The following is a 20956-nucleotide window of genomic DNA, read 5'->3' as shown; positions in this document are numbered from 1 at the left end:
TGTGAAAACTTTGAAAAAACTGCAACACATGCTACAAACAACCAGTCTAATTATACAGTAAACTACGGTTATAACGAACTCAAAAGGACTACTAATTTTAGTTCGTTATAACCGTAGTTCGTTATAAGCATATATACAGCATAACTACAGCAAATAGTCGGGACCAAAAAGTAAGTTCGTTATATCCGTCAGTTCGTTATAAGCGTCTTCGTTTTAACCGTAGTCTACTGTACATCGCTCCATCCCTTATTGTCAGCACCAAACTCGGGCTTGTCCGTTTAACTAAAGTGTCTGTTTTGTTTGTTTGTTTGTGTGCTGTTTAACGCCGCACTCAGCAATATTCCAGCCATATGACAGCTGTCTGTAAATAATCGAGTCTCGAACAGACAATCCAGTGATTGATATCATGAGCATAGATCAACGCAATTGGGATACGTTGACATGAATCAACCAGGTCAGCGAGCCTGACCACCCGATCCCGTTAGTCGCCTCTTACGACAAGCATAGTCGCCTTTTACGGCAAGCATGGGTTGCTGAAGACCTATTCTACCCCTGGTGGTAAAGAAAGATCTACATCAAGAATGGTTTTCATATCGGGAATCAATCCCTCTTCATGACGACGAACGCTTTAACTCCCCCCCCCCCCCCCCGCCCCCCTCCAATCTCTCTCCCCCACCCCCAACGTGCGTGAACCCCACCCAAAACAAATGGCCAAAATATATCCAAATATATTTATAAAAAGCCGAAACATAAACAAAGAATGTAATAAAAAACAATCTCAAACCAATACCAACAAATGAAAATCAAAACCCCAAACACAACACATCTACAGTAAAATACGTTTATAACGAACACGCTTATAACGAGCTGACAGATATAACGAACTTATGTTTCGGTCCCGACCATTTGCTGTATATTTGCTGTGTATGTGCATATATCAAACTGCGGTTATAACGAACTAAAATTAGCGGTCTCTTTGAGTTCGTTATAACCGTAGTTTACTTTTTTTTGCACAGGGTGAGCTACAGTGCCATCGGCTTTCTATTCTGAGCCACTGTTGGTGTTCATTTAACGCATTAACGAGCAATTCAAGCTAAGCATCAGCAGTGGGTGCGTTAAGGGTCAGTGCGTCACCATCAAGGTGTATGTCGATACAGCAAGTCATTCAGGATCAACCATGGAGAGTAACCGCTCATGTTTCATCAATAATATCAACATCCTATAAACCGGGTACCGATATTAAAACTGGTCACTACTGGGGTCAATACTGATGTCAATATTGACGTGAGTACATATCAAAATACTGATGTCAAGTCTGTTGTGAATACCTATGTCGGTATTGGCATGAATATTTATAAAAATACTGATTTCAATTCTGGTGTGAATACTGATGGTAAAACTGAGTGAGTGAGTTGGGTTCTACGCTGCTTTTAACAGTATTCCAGTTATATAACGGAGTGCCAGTTTAATGTGGGAGGAAAGCCCGAAGTGATGCAGGTCTCAGACGTTTAAAACTTTAATTAAAACCCATGAGCACGGTACGGTGTAGTCTGTCTTACAGACCCTGATACAAATATACATCAAATACAGCCCATGCAAGTCTATAATGTTTGGCAAGTCTAGATTACTGCAGTATCTGAAAATGAAGAGAGTCACTTGGCTCCCTGTTATTATATTTTTATCAAGATAACTGAACAACTGTTTTTTCTGCACGATATGTTCATTTCAGAGACTAGATGTTAGTCTAGGTACGGTGCTGACAAACCTAGAAACATGATCGGGGCAAACCGGGATTCGAACCCACCGTGATATGTTTCTGGCACAACTAAGGTGAATTGCGACGAGTCGTGCCCCTAAGAATGAAACGAAATCAACATATAACTGAACCCGTACAAATGATAAACAAACTGATAATACGTCACGAAGTGGGGAGACGCCATCATTCAGTCCAATACAAAACACAAAACTGTACTAATATATTACATGTATTTTCAAATAGATCGCAGCAGATGTTTACTCACACGTGATTAAAGTAATATCTGCTAAAAACACAATGGAAAAACGTCATGGTATAAACACATCTGTACCATGTACCATGTATAGAATATCCACCGACCGAAGCGTGAAAACAAACGTCACTATCTCCACATAGCCGAGAATTAAGCATACAACCCTTAAAATCATATACAGCTCAGTCAACAATAAAGGAAATATCACAGATTCAATATGAAACAGGCCACGTGTTTAAAAGTAAAACATATCAAGACAACCACATCTTATTTCAACAAATATTCTCAATTTACAATACAGACCAAATTCCTTTTAAAAAATTCACAGATCGATGAGCAATCACACAGTTTCAACACGCCGTAAAGAAACGCCCCAAACCATCAACGAAACACGTTTCCTCGGGCATGTTTGAGAAACAAAATCAAGATACTCACAGTGGCGACACAGCTAGTCAATACAGTGATCAGATTGAGGGGGCCGCGGCAACACCGTGTACGACGTACACTGCTGTCATTGGCCACAGCGTCGACGATATTGAGGACGAGCTTGTCACGCTAGGGCTGTTAGGTCGGGTTCGGCTACCATCCATCACGTTACATACCTCCAATACCTACACGACCGTCCAGACAGTCACAAGTTGTAGATGATGCGTGACCTACTAGCGTGACACATATCGTCAGACTTTGGGCGCTGTAGGTAGATATCTTGATCATTATAATAGTTAGGTGATGTGAGGCTTTTACAGCCATTTACCAGACAGATACGCTTCAGTTAGTCGTTTGCTTGATTTATTAATCCTGTTAGTGACCCTCCTTTGTTGTGATCGTAGTGTCTGTAGATATTATTTTTATTTCTATCGGATCGTGAGAATGTTGTTCACAGCTGTACGGGTTGAGATTAAGGACTGTACTTGTCTAATTTATATGATAAATAACGTTGCCTCCACAGTCACATTGTATACGTTATATTATTGTTATCCACGTTTGTAATCTGTTTTGAAAACAGATTCGCTTTTAAAATTAATTTGCAGACTGAAAGAAGTTCACATTTGACATTATAATATATGAAGTTAGCTATTCTCTGTGTTAATATATTTGACATTTACTTTTGCAATCTATTTGTCAAATTATACTGCATCTAAAATTACCGAGCACGTTTTATGATACTTGACATTTGATTTTGTACTCTGTTTCACAAGCCTTACTCTAATACGTACGTGCTAAGGAAGATGACATTTGACAATTTAACTAATTCATGAACCAATATGGTGTTGTTATATCTATGCTGATCGATTTACAGTTATTTTGGTCATCGGTTTCACTTACAGAAACTGTTAGATTAAGGTACGCGTATTTCCAAAGGTTTGTGATGATGGATGTTTTAATCTATCTGACAAACTGCCGTTACAATTTATGTTTACATCTAACAATATTTGGCAAGGTTTTATTTTGTGTGGTTGACAAACTAATTGTGTCTACTATTAAGTTGTTCGGATTTATAAGATACAGGTAGAGGATCCGTGAAGATCTGGGGTAGAATAGGTCTTCAGCAACCCATGCTTGCCGTAAAAGGTGACTATACTTGAGACTAAGAGGCGACTAAAGGGATCGGGTGGTCAGGCTCGCTGACTTGGTTGATGCATGTCATCGATCCCAATTGCGCGGATCGATGCTGATGATTTCAATCATTGGATTGTCTGATCCAGACTCTATTATTTACGCACTGCCGTCATATAGCTGGAATATTGCTGTGTGCGGCGTTAAACAACATGAAACTGAAAAAAAACCATACAAATATGAAAATTGGGATTTCGTTCACGCGCAATACAAAAGTTTGATCTCCAAGCCAAGTGGATTGTGGGATTTCAGCGACTCGTGTGTTTCAGTGCAATAGTGATAAAAAAACAAGAACAAAAAAAAAAACACCCCCAAAACAGCTGACATGGTGTGTTCCGACAGTGACGAGGGAAGACGCACCACGTTAAGTCAGTAAGTGTATCTGCATAAGGCTTTATCGGAAATTGGATTGCTTTTCAATTTTATAAACCTTCATGTACAAATACGTTTTGGTGAGTGTAGCGTCTTGATACAAAACACAACTATAATACCCGTATGAAATACATCACGGTCCAATAACTATTTCATGTTTGTTTCATATTTAGCCACCATCAAACATTGGTGTATACTTTCTTTTGCGCGTCAGTGTATTAGCAATATCCCAGCTATATCATGGCAAGTTACATCATGACTGGCTTAACACATTTTATCATCCGAAACTGGCTCCCACAGGAGATATCGCTTGGATGAGATCAAGCGATATCTACACTGTAGATATAGCTGCAATGAAATTACATCACAATGCTTTGCAGACCATTGTGACGTCACTGGTTACATGACGTCACAATCAAATGACATCACTAATGGCTCTGCTACTGAAGCTGTTTGCAGTACTTTTTACACTGAAGACACTGCTAATTACTGTCTACAAATTGAAAAAGTTGGAAGAATGATGTTGGATGATAAATAAAATCTCACCCTCGTGTCTTTGGATAGCCTCGGAATATTTCCACTTTTATCAACTCGTGTTGATATATTTGATATCAAAAGACATTCGGGTGAGATTGTCTATGTATCCATGTGGAACCGAACCCGGAACTTAGGCATTACACGCGAACACCTTTACCACATGGCTACGCTACCGCCCCTTATTCTATGGTATGCATATACAGTAAAGTACGGTTATTACGAACTCAAAGGGGCTGCTAATTTTAGTTCGTTATAAGCGCAGTTCGTTATAAGCATATATACAGTATAACAACAGCAAATAGTCGGGACCAAAAAAGTAAGTTCGTTATATCCGTCAGTTCGTTATAAGCGTGTTCGTTATAACCGTAGTTTACTGTATAGGGAACGAATAAATGCATGGGATATTAAAGAAATGAACGAAGAAAAGAACAAACAAACGGATGAAAGAATAGGACATAAATATGCAAGTGTAAAATATAATACATGTGTTCAATATATTCATAATAAATATATATGGAGGGAGATTTTAAACTGATTTATTAAACGAATAAATAGAGGATTAATATAATATATAATCAACAATATCAACAATGTAATACTGTGTTATTAACCAGTCGTCACGGGCGATGTCAATACCAGAGGTCATGTCGTCTTTTATGTCTTATTTTATAGTTTTCCACACTGCCAGCGCACGCTGACGACACGGAAACGCGGAACACGTTGATCCATCACTGACAGACGATGAAGAGTACTACATCACCCGCCATGTTTGTTGACGTCGATAGGCCACAAATAATTGATCCACTCTGGCTGTCAACAGAACAATCCACATGCTCGTGATCGCGATTACCTTCGTTTTATTCTTTACAGAAAAATACACATTCTTGATTGCGAGGTTAATGTGTCATTTCTGTGACGAGGCTAATGACGACCTTTGCCCTTCTCGTCGCCATTTTATCAACTTGGTTCCGTCTTCGCGCAAACGGGCATAGCGAAAACAATAGTCATCCGCCTCTGTTTTGTAGTGAGTGAGTGATTTGGGTTCACACAACGTGGCTTTGAACAGTGTTCCAGTTATATCACGTAGTGCCAGTTTAATGTAGGAGGAAAGCCCGAAGTGAAGCAGGTCTTAGACGTTTACCACTTAAGTGAAACCCACGAGCACGGGCCAACCCTAGAAACAATCGGGGCAAACCGGGATTCAAACCCACAATCATAGGTTTCACTGCAAAGCGATATGCGAAGCCTTATACGACTGGGCCACCCGTGTCCAGTCCTATGCTTTGTAAGTTTACATAATTATTTTATTGTTTTCTAAATATATTACCATTACCATTTACAAAACACTTGTTCGTCGTTATTGGGAAAGAAATGTTACCGTCACTTTGATATATTTTCCGATCTGCGTCACTCTGAATACTTTACAGAGCGGAAGGTCGGTGGTTCGATTCCCGGCTGCGTCAGACCAAAAGACGTTAAAAGATGGTACTTGTTGTTACCCTGCCTGGCGCTCGGCATTATGGGAATAAAACACGGACTGGTCAGCTTGGAATCAGTACGCTGTGTCTGAGTGGCGTATCCATGTTTAACTGCGGCCTGAACTGGCACTATAAAACCAACATTGGTCCGGACTAGTACGCGCACACTTAACCAGACAATCCAGTGATTGCTATTATGAGCAACGATCCACGCCGTCTGGGTACGATGACACGCAATCATAGGCAGGAGTATAATTTACGTGACTTTTGAATTACGTTACTTATTATTTACCTTAACAATCTAAATGCATGAGGCTGTAACAAGTGTTCAATGTTGAAATATGAGATGTACTGCTGCTGTAGACAGTACACCAGTCTGTATTGAAAGCGAGGCTTGAGGAAACACGCAGATCACAATATGGGCGTTACGACCGTTACGGTCTGGTGAACAACGCGAGAACCACGACCGACCCTGGACTTTTCATTAGGAAATCAACAAACAATCCATGTGAATATGTGAATCGCATTGTGCTTCATGTACACGGTGAAAGGAATGAGTGAGTGAGTGAGTATGGTTTTACGCCGCTTTAAGCAATATTCCAGCAATATCACGGCGGGGGACACCAGAAATGGGCTTCACACTTTGTACCCATGTCGGGAATCGAACCCGGGTTCGGCGTGACCAGCGAACGCTTTAACCACCAGGCTACCCGACCGCCCCTGAAAGGAATGACGTTTCATAATGATCTCTACAATGACGTTCAGTTTTGTTTGTTGTTTAACGCCGCACTCAGCAATATTCTAGCTGTATGGCTGCGGTCCGTAAATAATTGAGTCTGGATCAGACATTTAAGTGATTGACATAATGAGTATCGATCTACGCAATTGGAATACGATGACATTCGTCAACCAAGTCACCAAACCCGATCCCGTTAGTCGCCTCTTACGACTAGCAGAGGTTGCTGAAGACCGTTTCTAACCCGGATGTTCACAGAGTCACATTCAGCGTACCAGTAGGATAGTCTGTGGAAGACAGGTTATGGTTGCCTAGGATCTTCGAAAACATTAATATGATTAAGATCTAATGTTTGAACTACTGTGTGTTATTCGCGGGCTGAATGGGCTTTATTAAAAAATAATGATTCTGTTCAAGTTTGGTTGGGGCTTTGCTTGTATTAGCCGGATGTTGAAAACCAAGCAGCCTTCATTATACTTTTTAAACAAAGATTACATGATAAACTTTTTCAGTCACGGTATGCATGTAGGTCTATAGCAGCTGAGTTAGAAATATACCTGATCGAATAGGCGTCTCATGACCGGCATTTTGTAAACACAATCCAATATGGCGGAACGTACACTTCGGCGTTCTTGATGCGTATTTTTCAAAACATTCTAAACGATTCTAGGCTTATCAGCGACGTTGCAGAATTATCACCAGTGATTTGATACCCGTGATCACTAATGTGCTATTTTTCTACTTTAATTATTCGAGTAAATATCCAATATTTAGATTTCTAAACACACAGTAAATAACGCCGTGAATTGTGATTGCGATATTTAGAAAGTACCTAATTTCAGAAGTCACTTTCAGTAATTTTGCTTTGCCTAAAATGACAGTAAAAGATAAACAGAAGGGGAATTCAAAACTGTGAAGTGTATTGGTTTGCATGATGTATTTTGAATTTTATTCGACATCGAAGTGAGGGAGAGGGTTTACACTCTGATAACGATATCGTTGCCATAACAACGGATAATGTAACTGATAATATACTGAGAGAGAAAGTCTGGCGACGCCGTGGGGAACGTTATTCGAATGCTTTGCTTGTGTTGTTGAGAGAGACTCGTGGGGTGGTCCGAGCATCATGGTGTGGGGTGGAATTGGTCTTGCACAGAGGGTCGGCCCTGTAGTCTTCCAGAACATCGGTCCAGGGAGAGGCAATGGTGTCACAGCAAGTCTTGAGACCACACGCCATACCTCATTTGGCACGTCGCCGCAACCACGAGTTTCAGCATGATAACGCCCGTGCCCACACTGCGAGAGCAACAAGAGACTTCCTCCAGCAGAATGGCATCAGAACCATGCAGTGGCCTCCCCTCTGTCCCGATTTAAATCCCATTGAGTGCCTGTGGGACGAGATTCAAAGACGGATGAATGACGTCCGACCAAGACCGACAACTGCAGCTGAACTGAGTCAGGCGTTCCTCAGAGTGTGGGCTCAAGTGCCTATGGCCTTCATCAACCGCCTCACCCATTCAATGTATCGACGTTGCACGGCAGTCATCAATGCAAATGGCAGACACACGAGATACTGACTTGTGATGCCATTTTGTCAGAGACTAGTGTTGAGTTTCACTTTAAGAACATTTGACACGTTAATTTCAACCTTGGTGATCAGTTTTGCCAAGTTTCATCTTTTTAATATGTCTCAAAGTATGTTTACAGTGTTTGGACAAATAAGGTTTCTCATATATCTATCCATGGTGACGTTTCTTTTGCGGTTCAGTATATGATAAAGAGGTTATCACGCTTGTGTGTTTGGGGATGATAAATATCCTGCATTAGGAATAAACATTGTATGCATTGTATGCATGTGTAATAGTCAATATTATAAGTTCATATATATAACAAATGTCCATGAATAGCCGTTTCATTATATTTTATAACCAAAACTGAACATATTATAATAACAACATGGATATATATTTTTCGTTAAGATATATGCACATATTTCTGAAAGAATTGTCTTGGTCTGGGAATTGATTTTTATGTCGTTTGGTACAAAGAACAGTGATATCTAACGATTTGCCAGGTGCGCGTTAGTCACAAACAAGTTATGAATTTTGCATTTTATAATCAATGGGTTAATTCTTTTTTCAATATTGTCACACGGGATCTTAAACTGTCTACTTTATTTCTCCAGGAATTGTAAAAAGTATAAAAATAAAACTCATGCCATGTACCCCGTTGGTTCAACCTTATACGGTTATCCTGATAATTCTATACCAGTAGAGCTTTCTTCGCATCTTTTATTGTGTAATTCTGAGACGAGATGAAGAGAAATAATAACATAATAATGAACAAATATATGTCCAATATTGAATATAATTTTGGTTGTTTTGAAATATTCTTTGGGGTATTTCATTACGTAAATTGATGCCAAACAGGCGCGTGTCTTATCCAGTTAAGATACACGATAAACTATCTAATTGTTTATATGTTTAAGATATTATTTACTTTGTGAAAGCAGTCATTTTATGTTGTGTCGAAAAAGCGTCAAAGTTCGTTTTACACATCGAGATTTACCCTGAACGAAAATTAGGGGATACATATTAATCAAAACACCAGTGTCGTCTTTCTCCGACGTTATCAAAGACATAAAACCAGCCATGACGTCAAATATAATGGTGTTATTTTTTGTATTTCATTACATTTGATGACAAGGCCAATGCTCTATTAATAATGGTGCAACATTAGTCAAATTACATCTACACATTCAGGAGAATGTTGGAATCTAAGGACTAAGTTATATAGGTTAGATAGGGCCATTCATTTCTCTATTACCTCTTTTTATGAAGTATTTTGTTCACTTACAGTTTCCTTAAAGCTTCTAAATAAAAAATATCGTCGCACAGCACTTTTATCGGTGTACGATGAAAAGCGGAGAAATTTACTGTTTTTCAAAGCAGAATAAATTCTCGGACAACACGTAGAAGTGTCTTTTTTTAAAACCGGTTTAATATTTGCAGTAAAATTTACACCATCAAATAGGAAATTTAATATTCTCCACCTCTGCGTAAGTTCATAGCCAGAGGTAGATCCAGTGCCGCGTGAGCGCAATTCTCACACAACCTTCACTTTACCGATCTTAGGAAAATGTGCGTCAGAAAAAAACTCGACATCCAGAGGGTTAAAAATAACGTCGTCCAATATATGACGTCATCAAATTGCGAGCGCATGTTCGAATCTCCAAAACTGACGTCGTGGTAGAACAATGATATTACGTCATAATGGTGACGTGCGATGTAGAGCGAAAGCCTTGCAAAGCTTGCTTTGTTTTCTTTAGGGATGCCCACCTCATGTTAGCTTACCAAGTTGCCGTGCTTAGTTGCGTATGCTTTCAATGCCTGTCATATGTTCGAGTGAAGTATTACGGTGTAAACAAACTGCTTGAGTATATACAGCACCATATTTTGTTCGGTGATTCCGTAATTCAGATCGATAACCCACTCAAAACACTGGACTCAACCCATACCGCTTCACTCAGTATATTTGCTAACACCAAAGATTTTGCGTTTTATTTAGTCATGGTAGAACGGAGATAAACATACTGTGTTTTCAATGTAGAGCTAGGTTACCTGTACATTTAACCCCGATAAATTGAATTTGGAACCGAACGTTCTTCATTGTTCTATCGCGTAGCTATCTTATATTTGAAAATAATATGTTCCCACTTTTTCTTACTTTCTACATGTGTTAGTGTTCTTGTCTTGGTGGCTGTACATTATCAACAATAAATAAATGTAATTAAAACAGTATCAAAGGTTCGCGTCCGGTGGGGGAAAAAAGGGCTGATCTACTAGTCTGGTCCCCGGGAGTAGCATCGTTACTGGTTTTACCCTCACGTTCAATACGACAACGACAGGTCTTGAAGAGATATAAGCTTCGTTAGGCGAAACAGTCTCCCAGGTGGTCTTACAATGTTCACGAAGTTGTGATTTATTCCTACGTTCTGTCTGTCGTGAGTGTATGTTTGTTTGTTTATTTGTTTGTTTGTTGTTTAACGCCGCACTCAGCCATATTCCAGCTATATGTAAATTAATCGAGTCTGGACCAGACAATCCAGTGATTGACATCGATCCACGCAATTGGGATCGATGACATGTATCAACCAAGTCAGCGAGCCTGACCACCCGATCCCGTTAGTCGCCTTTTACGACAAGCATAGTCGCCTTTTACGGCAAGTATGGGCTGCTGAAGACCTTTTCTACCCCGGAATCTTCACGGGTCCTGTCGTGAGTGAGTGAGTGAATGGGTGTACGAGGCTTTACGTACATGTACAGAAAGATCCATGTCTACCTATATCTCATGGCTGTACACGGACGTACACTACGGTCTGCTATTAACTCGGCACTATTGTATACCATATGTGATGCGCTATAGCTCCTTCGTATTGTTTTAAACCTTACACATTTCATCAACATCCTTAAAGAGGCTGTACATAATGTTGATTTATCATCCAAAACTGGCTCCCACAGGAGATATCGCTTGGGTGAGATCAAGCGATATCTACACTGTAGATATCGCTGCAATGAAATTACATCACAATGCTTTGCAGACCATTGTCACGTCACTGGTTACCATGACGTCACAATCAAATGACATCACTAATGGCTCTGCTACTGAAGCTGTTAGCAGTACTTTTTACACTGAAGACACTGCTAATTACTGTCTACAAATTGAAAAAGTTGGAAGAATGATGTTGGATGATAAATATAATCTCACCCTCGTGTCTTTTGATATCAAATATATCAACACTCGTTGATAAAAGTGGCAAAAATCCTCGGCAAGCCTCGGATTATTTCCACTTTTATCAACTCGTGTTAATATTTGATATCAAAAGACACTCGGGTGAGATTATCTATATCTCATATAAAGAAAAGCGACTCGTGATCGTTATATATCGCACACAAACCCACTGTTTCCCACTGAGCCAGCGGGGCAGGTGGTGACAGAACGTTCCATTTTAGATGTCATGACTTAGTTTTGTCCATGCTGCACGTGTTTCTTCTCTCGCACGCTTTGATCGCATTCATTTATATTCGTTTTATAACGCGTCTCACTGTTTTGTTAAGATATATCGATTTTTTTCTGCTATTTCGTGCATTTAGACGGTTTATAAGTGAGATAAAGCACTCCTCGGTGATAGTCGAGGAAGTAAGACCTCGGCATTCGACAAAACTCGCCCCTTTCCGTAACTGCAAGAAGACTCATCCCCTATCGATGAATGTTATGTGCGAAACTACGACAAACCAATCAAAATGCGCGTATGATTTCAAGTTCATCGGTCAAAGAATCCCTCAGGAATATTTTTGATTTTACATGTGTCTTGCATCTAAAGCTATACCTAAGATACAGTTAAATGTTTTCAGTCATACAGTATAATACCGATGTGCTTTAAATTGCATCCGAAATTATATAATATATTGGGAAATATACGCGGATCATTACGTAAACATTTGTTTTAACTATGCCCCTTTGCGCTTAGACGGAACCCGGTCGCAAAAATGGCCACGAGAGGGGCACGAGTCGCTATTCGGCTTGTCCTGCAATAACACGAGTTGGTCACGAATGAGACCACAGAAATCGGGTATCGACAAGGAATGACTTACATTGCCCTCTTGTCTCGGTCTTACGGGATTGCTTAAAAGTCGGGCAGGGCCGGGCCATTGGGTAAGACTAAAAAAGGATTGCAGAATATTAAAACGAAACGTGCATATCTAGGCAGATCTCAAATGTTCACAAACGTATAGTTTTGCTCATTTAATTGAGTTTGAATCAAAATGCATCTTCAATAATGTAATAAACTGATAATTATGACTACATACCGAGAGTCAGTGTCTTGATTGTGTGTTTTCTGTGATGAGAAGGTTTCTCACCGACCTCAGCGTGTGATGTCCTGGGCAGGACAATAAGCATAAGAAAGATGTTTAGTGCCATATGGTATAAAGACATACATACTCTTCTTTTGTTGATTAACGTGTTGGGCATCCTTAATTAACCTTTACTAATTCATGTTAAACCAACACAGGATGTTTTCTGGAAGTGGATATTCGTGTTATTAACTGTCAAAGCACTTCTAAAGTTACTAAACATATTTTACATCAATTGACTAGTATTATATCTACCTATATACCACTTTAGTGTCTCATATTGCGGTAGTTAAAGAAAACACGGTGCTCAAAGTGAAGTCTTTTCACTCCGCATTCTCAACATTCTCAACATAGTCTCTATCAGAAGGGGGCGGTCGGGTAGCCTGGTGGTTAAAGCGTTCGCTCGTCACGCTGAAGACCCGGGTTCGATTCCCGACATGGGTACAATGTGTGAAGCCCATTTCTGGTGCCCCCCGCCGTGATATTGCTGGAATATTGCTAAAAGCGGCGTAAAACCATACTCACTCACTCTATCAGAAGTGTTTGGCTTGTGTTGGGTCCGACATGGCCCGGGCTCCCAATATCAACTTTTAACACACAGATGTAACTACATATATGACATTATAAAGTGATATACATGTAGATATGATACTAAACTACATATATAGACCTTATTATATCTACCTGTATGTCACTTTATAATGTCACAATATATCGAATTTAAAGAAAACTGGTCCGTTAAAGTCAAGCACTTTTACTGTATTTTCTCAACAATATCTCTGTCACAAGTGTTCGGTCCGACTTGGCCCGGGCTGTCAAAATCAAGTAGTTCATTATTTTTACATCTATAGACGAGTATTATATCTACCTATATACCACTTTATAATGTCTCAGATTGTGGTATTTAAAGAAAACGCGTTGCTCAAAAGTGAAGCCCTTTTCCCTCTACATTCTCAACATGTCTCTATCAGAAGTGTTTGGCTTGTGTTGGGTTCAACTTGGCCCGGGCTGTCAACTTTAAACTCACAGATGTATCTTCAAATGTATTTACATCTATAGACTAGTATTATATCTACCTAAATACCACTGTATAATGTCTCAGATCTCAGTATTCAAAGAAAACACGGTACTCAAAGTGAAGCCCTTTTCCCTCTACATTCTCAACATAGTCTCTATCAGAAGTGTTTGGCTTGTGTTTGGTTCGACTTGGCCCGGGCTGTCAAAATCAACTTTAAACACACAGATGTAACTTCAAATGTGATTAAATCTATAGATTAGTGTTATATCTACCTATACACCAATTTATAATGCTGAATAATGTCACGGTACATCGCATTCAAGGAAAAGTGGTCCGTTAAAGGCAAGCACTTTTACTGTATTTCCTCAGGAACATCTGTCACATGTGTTTGCCAGACATGGCCATCAAAATCATTGTGTTTACATCTTTAGACTGGTATTATATCTACCTATATACTACCTTATAGTGTCTCGGATCTCGGTATTTAAAGAAAACACGGTGCACAAAGTGAAGCCATTTTCCACATACTTTCCACACCCATCCTTAAAGTACTCTCTGACATACATGGTTGTTCCGCCTTGGCCAAAATCCACCATAACCTTACCGCTTTACGTAAGTTATGTGTCAACTTAAGAATATAAAATGCATTTGGTATCTTGCTTTCCATTTTATTTCATGTTGTGTCACTCATTAATGTCTGCTCTATAGACTTCATTACAATCTACATGTATGATGTACAATATTAGGAGAAGCATTAATATAGGCCTTTTTGGCCTGTTTGCTGATCCTTTTTCCATTTTGTAATGCTATGTAATGTAAAATCTGAACATTAATGGAAATAAAATACTGTTTAAATCATAACCTTATAGATTTAAATGTGATTTAACGTTCTATTTGTCATTTTAACTGTGACCTTTCGATCGAAATCCTATTGTTTTGTAAAATAAAAACTTACACTTTTCGAGGTCTCCCAATCTTAAATTCTTGGGAGAAAACGAATGCTTTGATGCATAACTGCTACAACTGTTAGATGAATAGTAGATATCACACATCGTTCGATCATTGTAATGGTCAGTTTACTGATCCGGTAAATTGACATTTGTTATCAGCAGGTGGTCATATACTGACCACACCACGTGTGTCTGTGTCTATGAAAACATAATAATTGTGTTTTTAGATCGTATGAAATTAGTCGTTTTTAATTGAAAGAAACGCGGGAAAGGATTATTCCAAATAATTAGATAATGGCAGGTTGCGTAGGTGGGGCGAAACATAGCAGTTGTTGGCTTCTAATTGTGACACTGTTAGTACAATGTATTTACTACATGCCATCTCCTGTGTGACAACAACCGGAGCCCTCTTTACCCAACCAGCAGTTATTAGTATTACTATATTAATAATCCCAAATTAAGTGAGTAAATGCTTTTCACTTCCCCGTTCACGAGAATAATATAAACTTGAACACCTTGTTTGATCTCGTTGTAGTGTATGTTATGTAGGTATTTTGCTGAATACATTGCAACTTAAACTGTCTCTTAAAATAACAGGTAAAGCGTGTTTAGGTTTTGGCATGTTTAATGGTGTCATAAGCTTTGATCTTTAGTCAAACGTGTTTTGAATTGGTAAGAAATGTAAAAAATATTTCAAGACTCACATTTAGGTTAAAAATCGGGTAAAACCTTCCTTTTTTTAATGCTGATTCAGAAAACGCATACGCAGCATCATATTCATATGTATTGTAATGTGAATTTTAAACATGTGTTTTTAACTTCCTCAATTATGTTTTGACTGTACATTTTACGCAATATTTATTATAACATCATATGTGAAGCCTTGTCTGTCGGATTTATCACCTCAGGGTTTTCTTTGAAAATCGCAAACTATAATCTCCGAAGGGAACAAAAATTACGAATTTTCCGATAATGGTTGAGAATGTATTTTCCAAATAAATTCACTTGTACTCATAGAACAAACGCACTTGTACTCATAGAACAAACGCACTTGTACTCGTAGAACAAACGCACTTGTACTCAAATAACAAACGCATCATTACAATGGTTCCAGTCGAGAATCATTCATAACGTACTACTGGTTAACACATGTTAATATAATATTATATTTCAATGTTGAACCTTAGATCGATCGTAGAACTGTTACTCAAATAGAACATGTACTTACATCTGAAATACCACTTAGGTTTTCGTACCTCAACATAGACACATGTACATGTTTTTGCAAGAAAAGCATCTTCCTGCACCCAAATTGAGTTGATACCTTTACTGTTTGGTTTTGCGGCTCAAGCATAGTCTCACAATACGCGAATTTGATTTTAGCTTACCTTCAAAGGATCCTTCTCACAGCGTCTGATTATGTTCGTTAGCAAGATTTGGATTAATCCCAAGTACACCTATACTCAGCTTACTTAATTTGCCCCTTGTGTACTTGCAATCAAGTAGGTGTTGCGTAACCAATCAACACATTACAGCAATTTGCCCTTAATTAGCTGCCCCCAGCTGGTTCATTAATACATTATGCATTCGTGGAGGCTAATTAACAAAACCAAACTATTTTCTTTTGAGTGAGACCGCCTGCGTGGTCTAGTGGTAGAGCGTCCGCCCGGAGAGCGGAAGGTCCGGGGTTCGATCCAAAATACGTTAAAAGATGGTACTTGTTGTTACCCTGCCTGGCGCTGGGCATTAAGGGACCACAACATGGACTGGTTCGGAGCATACTGTGTCTGAGTGGGGTATTCATGTTAAACTGCGGCATGGTATTCATCGGGCTAGCACTATAAAATCGGCATCAGTCCGGACTAGTACAAGCAGCCACACACACACGTACCATGCACGTCGCTATATAAGTGCAATAATCTTGGACGCGACGTTAAACCCCATATCACCTCACCTCTCTCTCTTTACCCATTCTATAAAATGCCCAATGTGGTAGAGAGGTTGACAATAAACACACTGTAACATCAAATAGTATATCATTTGTGGAATACTTACACACAACAATATGTGTATGGATGACTGTATTTTATTGAGCATACCCTAGGCTGCAGTCGTATCCTACGTTATATGTGCATGTACACTATCATTGTGAGAAGGGGGGGGGGTGGGGCATGCACGGGGTGGCCCAGTCGTCTAAGGCGCCACGATTCGCTGTGCAGAGTTGCGTCCCTTGGGTTCGCCAGAAACCTATGATTGTGGGTTCGAATCCCGGTTCGCCCTGATTATGTTTCTAGGTTTGTCAGCACCATACCCGTGCTCGTGGGTTTCACCGAAGTGGTAAACGTCTGAGACCTGCATCACTTCGGTCTTTCCTCCCACATTAAGCTGACACGCCGTGATATAACTGGAATACTGTTAAAAGCGGCGTTAAACCCAACTCACTCATTGTGAGAAGGAATTCCATTGTTGACCAAGTATCATTTCAGTCTGTGGTTTAAAGCTGTATTCATTCCTCCCACTCCCCCCTGCATCGCCATGCATATTACTTGTAATTAATTAACCACAAGAACCATAGATGCGTACGCTGACATAAGATTAAATGCCGCAGACAATAGAAATGTCAAGGGGAAACTATTGATTGTGATTTATCCAAGACATCGTCGCTCGAACACACATAAGAAGAACGATTTGTCGCTGGTTGTGTCATGGTACATATGTATTATGCATTGTGTTCGTCAAGTAATCATGTATTATGCATTGTGTTCGTCAAGTAATCAAACAGACTGGGTCGGTACCACCTCTAGCTGTACATCTGTAACTATTACAGGTTACAAATTGGGGGTCAGTTGAATGGCAGCACACACTGGTGTTGCTAGGGTTACCATCACCAGTATTATGGTGCTATTATTCAGTTCCTGTCGGCAAATACTATTCTCATTTTGGTATTGACGAGAATGTCTCATATTCAGTGAGTAATTTCATGTGGGCTTCTTTTGTTTGATGGTGGTGGATATTTTCAAGGTGTGAAATCCGCGTATGAACATCCCCATAGGCGTCCCCGAGAGGGGGGGGGGGGGGGGGGGGGGGGGGGGGGGGGAGGCAGGGAAGGGGGCCCGGACACCCACCCATCCTACCCGTCTTTTGAAACCTAACAAGTTGTAGGCAGTAAAACTGACTGAGAGAAGATTTGATAATATTGACACCCCCCTTTTTAAAAATGGATCCGCCCTGTATGATCTCTGTCTGTGAAGAGCTATGGAGCTGGTTTACTTATTTCTACTTACAGGGGTGTATGGGATGTTCACCAGTGGTCTAAATGTTATCAGCCACCGTTCCGTTGTTTGCATTGTCCAAATAGATATTTAGTCAGTGATCATTATTTCACCCAAACTAGTCGCTCATCCGATTTAGAAATTACAATTATTTTGATTATCATGAATGTATATTATGCAAATGAAAGTTCTACATATTCATTGTTACATGTTTCCATTCAAACATACAGTTAGAGTTGATAAATATCCTTGTCGTCCAAGGCGCCGCGATCTGTTGTGCAGAGTTGCGTCCCTTGGGCTCGCCAGAAACCTATGATTTTGGGTTCGAATCCCGGTTTGACAGCACCATACCCGTGCTCGTGGGTTTCACCGAAGTGGTAAACGTCTGAGACCTGCATCACTTCGGGCTTTCCTCCTACATTAAGCTGACACGCCGATATGACTGGAATACTGTTAAAAGCGGCGTTAAACCCAAATCACTCACTCACTCTGTGTATATACAACCTGCGAGTGCGTCATTAACCCGTAAACTCATTGGATGGATGGCTCCAGTATTAACAAAAAACAAGGGCGTATAACTCAATATAGCTGATTCGTTTTTCGATTTCCCAATAACAGGTTTATAAAATATTATCAAAAAACGTATTTTTTATAAGCCTTTTAACTCGAACTTTCTTCGAAATTTAAATTAATGTCAGTATGCTTGTGAATTAAAGACTATTTTTTCTTCAACTGTTTTTGAAATAATTTCTTTTCTGGCGTGTGCTGGGTCTTTCAAATTTGAATTGTTGACTTTCCAGCATCCTTTCCCACGTGGTAGATCAGATTAGTTAAAAGTAATTGATACAGGCGAATGGTCTGATTTTAAACGTTGTTCAATTACTGTGTCGGTTATTGACAAAAGCATATTGTGTCCAGGCGGGTCTGGATGAGGGGCGGGGTTGTCGCCAGGTATGCTTCCCGTCACAGTGTTGAATATGTCGCCTAGGATCAACTAGTTTATCTTAAAGTTGCAAAATGAGTTATTCCTTTTTTGGACTATCCGTATGCTTAAAACTAAAGTAAATTCCTGAACTACGATCCAGTTGCCACATGCTAAGTACGGATTTGATAGAAGGGTTACAGTCACCATTTCATCCTACCGGGTACCCATTCACTGCTGGGTGAACAGAGGCATAATTCGAACAGTCACTTGTCTAAGGAGACACCACACGTGGTGCATGTTACGTTTTGACAGTTCCTGTTCAACAGGACCGCCTCCGTGGTCTAGTGGTAGAGCGTCTGAACGGAGAGCGGAAGTTCATGGGTTCGATCCACGGCCGCGTCATACCAAAAGACGTTAAAAGATGGTACTTGTTGTTACCCTGTCTGGCACTCGGCATTAAGGGGCTAAAACAAGGACTAGTCGGCTCGGAGTCAGTATACTGTGTCTGAGTGGGGTATTCATGTTAAACTGCGGCATGGTATCTCAGTGAGCTAGCACTATAAATCGGCATCAGTCCGGACTAGTACAAGCAGTCACACACACACATACACGTACATGCACGTCGCTATATAAGTGCAATAATCTTGGACGCGACGTTAAACCCCATTTCACCTCACCTCACCTCCTATTCAACAGAGTTGTTTGATCGTAAAGGGTAGTTCCAGAGACGCTTTTGATTGTCACAAAACAAACACAATAAAAATAACAAAGGAACGTTCATCATTTGTATATCTGTATGCAACCCACGGATATCAGAATTCCAATTAAGTGCAAAGAAATGTAGCTTGAAGCCAATAGATCAGCAGATGAGATACAATAGCAATACTCACACTTTGCGCTCCCAGAAATCCAGCTACACACAATAACACAGTAGCAGAGATACTATCCAAGGAAGACACAAATTAATCCACAAGGAGCGAGGGAGAATTACAGGTACATAGCAGACTATTGTACATATCGACCCATCTAGCTAATATCGTATTTTCTCGATTGCGTTCATGAAAACTACCCGGCGTTTAATCGATGCCCAGCATTTATTCGAGATCTGACGTTTATTCGAGTAATTAAGGTATACTCTCAAAACAAGTAGAGGGTATTTGAAAATAACAGATGATTACAGAAATGCAAACAGGTATCGAGGGAATCGATTTTATTAAAAAAAAAAGAAATTGTCCCCGAAAATTCTTGAAAAAAATGACTATGTTTCAGACTATTAAAATTGGCTGCCACAAAAATTACATTGTTGCTAGTTGTTTTTCTTAAAATAAAATTCAGGCTAAGAGTTTTAAATAAAAACATACCTGGTTTTGTAGCCGAAGCTGAAAAAAAGATCTTATCTCGATACAAAGTCCCCGCCCAACCCCAACCCCAACCCCAGAATTATATCAAATTTTGTTTGTTTGTTGTTTTACGCCGCACTCAGCAATATTCCAGCTATATGACGACGGTCTGTAAATAATCGAGTGTGAGCCAGACAATCCAGTGATTGACATCATGATCATCGACCCACGCAATTCGGGACACGATGACATGCATCAACCAAGTCAACCACCCGAACCCGTTAGCCGCCTCTTACGACAAGCATAATCGTCTGTTACGGCAAGCATGGGTTGCTGAAGACCTATTGTACATCGGATCTTCACGAGTTCCAAACTGTAACGGATTTTATAAAACACGCGACTTAAGGGACACTGGCTGGTTACACCCAAATATTATGTTTGAAAGCAGTCACGGATGTGAGAAATTAGGTTCAGCACAATAATAATGTATAAATAATTTTAAAGAAGGCAATGGTGAAAACAAAATGAATTAGCTCTTAATGGAGAATGACTCATACGACTCTTGCTCAGACGTTGTTTGATCAAGGCTACAACATTCAAGGCCTCAGTAAAGCTTTAAAAAAATTGACATTTGGAGGACATTTCCAAATTTGACGCATCAGTGCTGATGATGATCTATGTATATTTGATGACTCAGTTATTAGTTTGCAAAGAAAAATTAATGTTTTATCTTCTTTTTGTAAAAAAATGGGTTTTGAAAATTAACTGAAATATTAGTTTTCCGAAA

General features: G+C 39.7%; 1 protein-coding gene across 3 annotated transcripts in view; it reads right to left on the bottom strand.

Annotated features, from left to right (window-relative positions):
• LOC124149584 (alpha-2B adrenergic receptor-like) overlaps positions 1 to 20956 on the bottom strand; it is a 69295-nt gene that overhangs the window by 13487 nt on the left and 34852 nt on the right. Inside the window, exon 1 of one of the 3 annotated variants that reach the window (XM_046521268.2) lies at positions 2445 to 2706. The exons of 1 other annotated variant lie outside the window; for it this stretch is intronic. The gene's annotated coding sequence lies outside the window, so the exon portion shown is untranslated. Of the gene's footprint in view, positions 1 to 2444; positions 2707 to 20956 lie in introns of those variants that run through there. One more of the 3 variants, XM_046521267.2, reaches the window with a different exon arrangement.

Source organism: Haliotis rufescens, unplaced genomic scaffold (genome assembly GCF_023055435.1).
Source record: "Haliotis rufescens isolate VD_foot unplaced genomic scaffold, xgHalRufe1.0.p SCAF_58, whole genome shotgun sequence".
In the NCBI taxonomy this organism is placed as follows: domain Eukaryota; kingdom Metazoa; phylum Mollusca; class Gastropoda; order Lepetellida; family Haliotidae; genus Haliotis; species Haliotis rufescens.
Note: the sequence above shows the minus strand (reverse complement) of the source record. Positions and strands in the feature narration are given on the sequence as shown.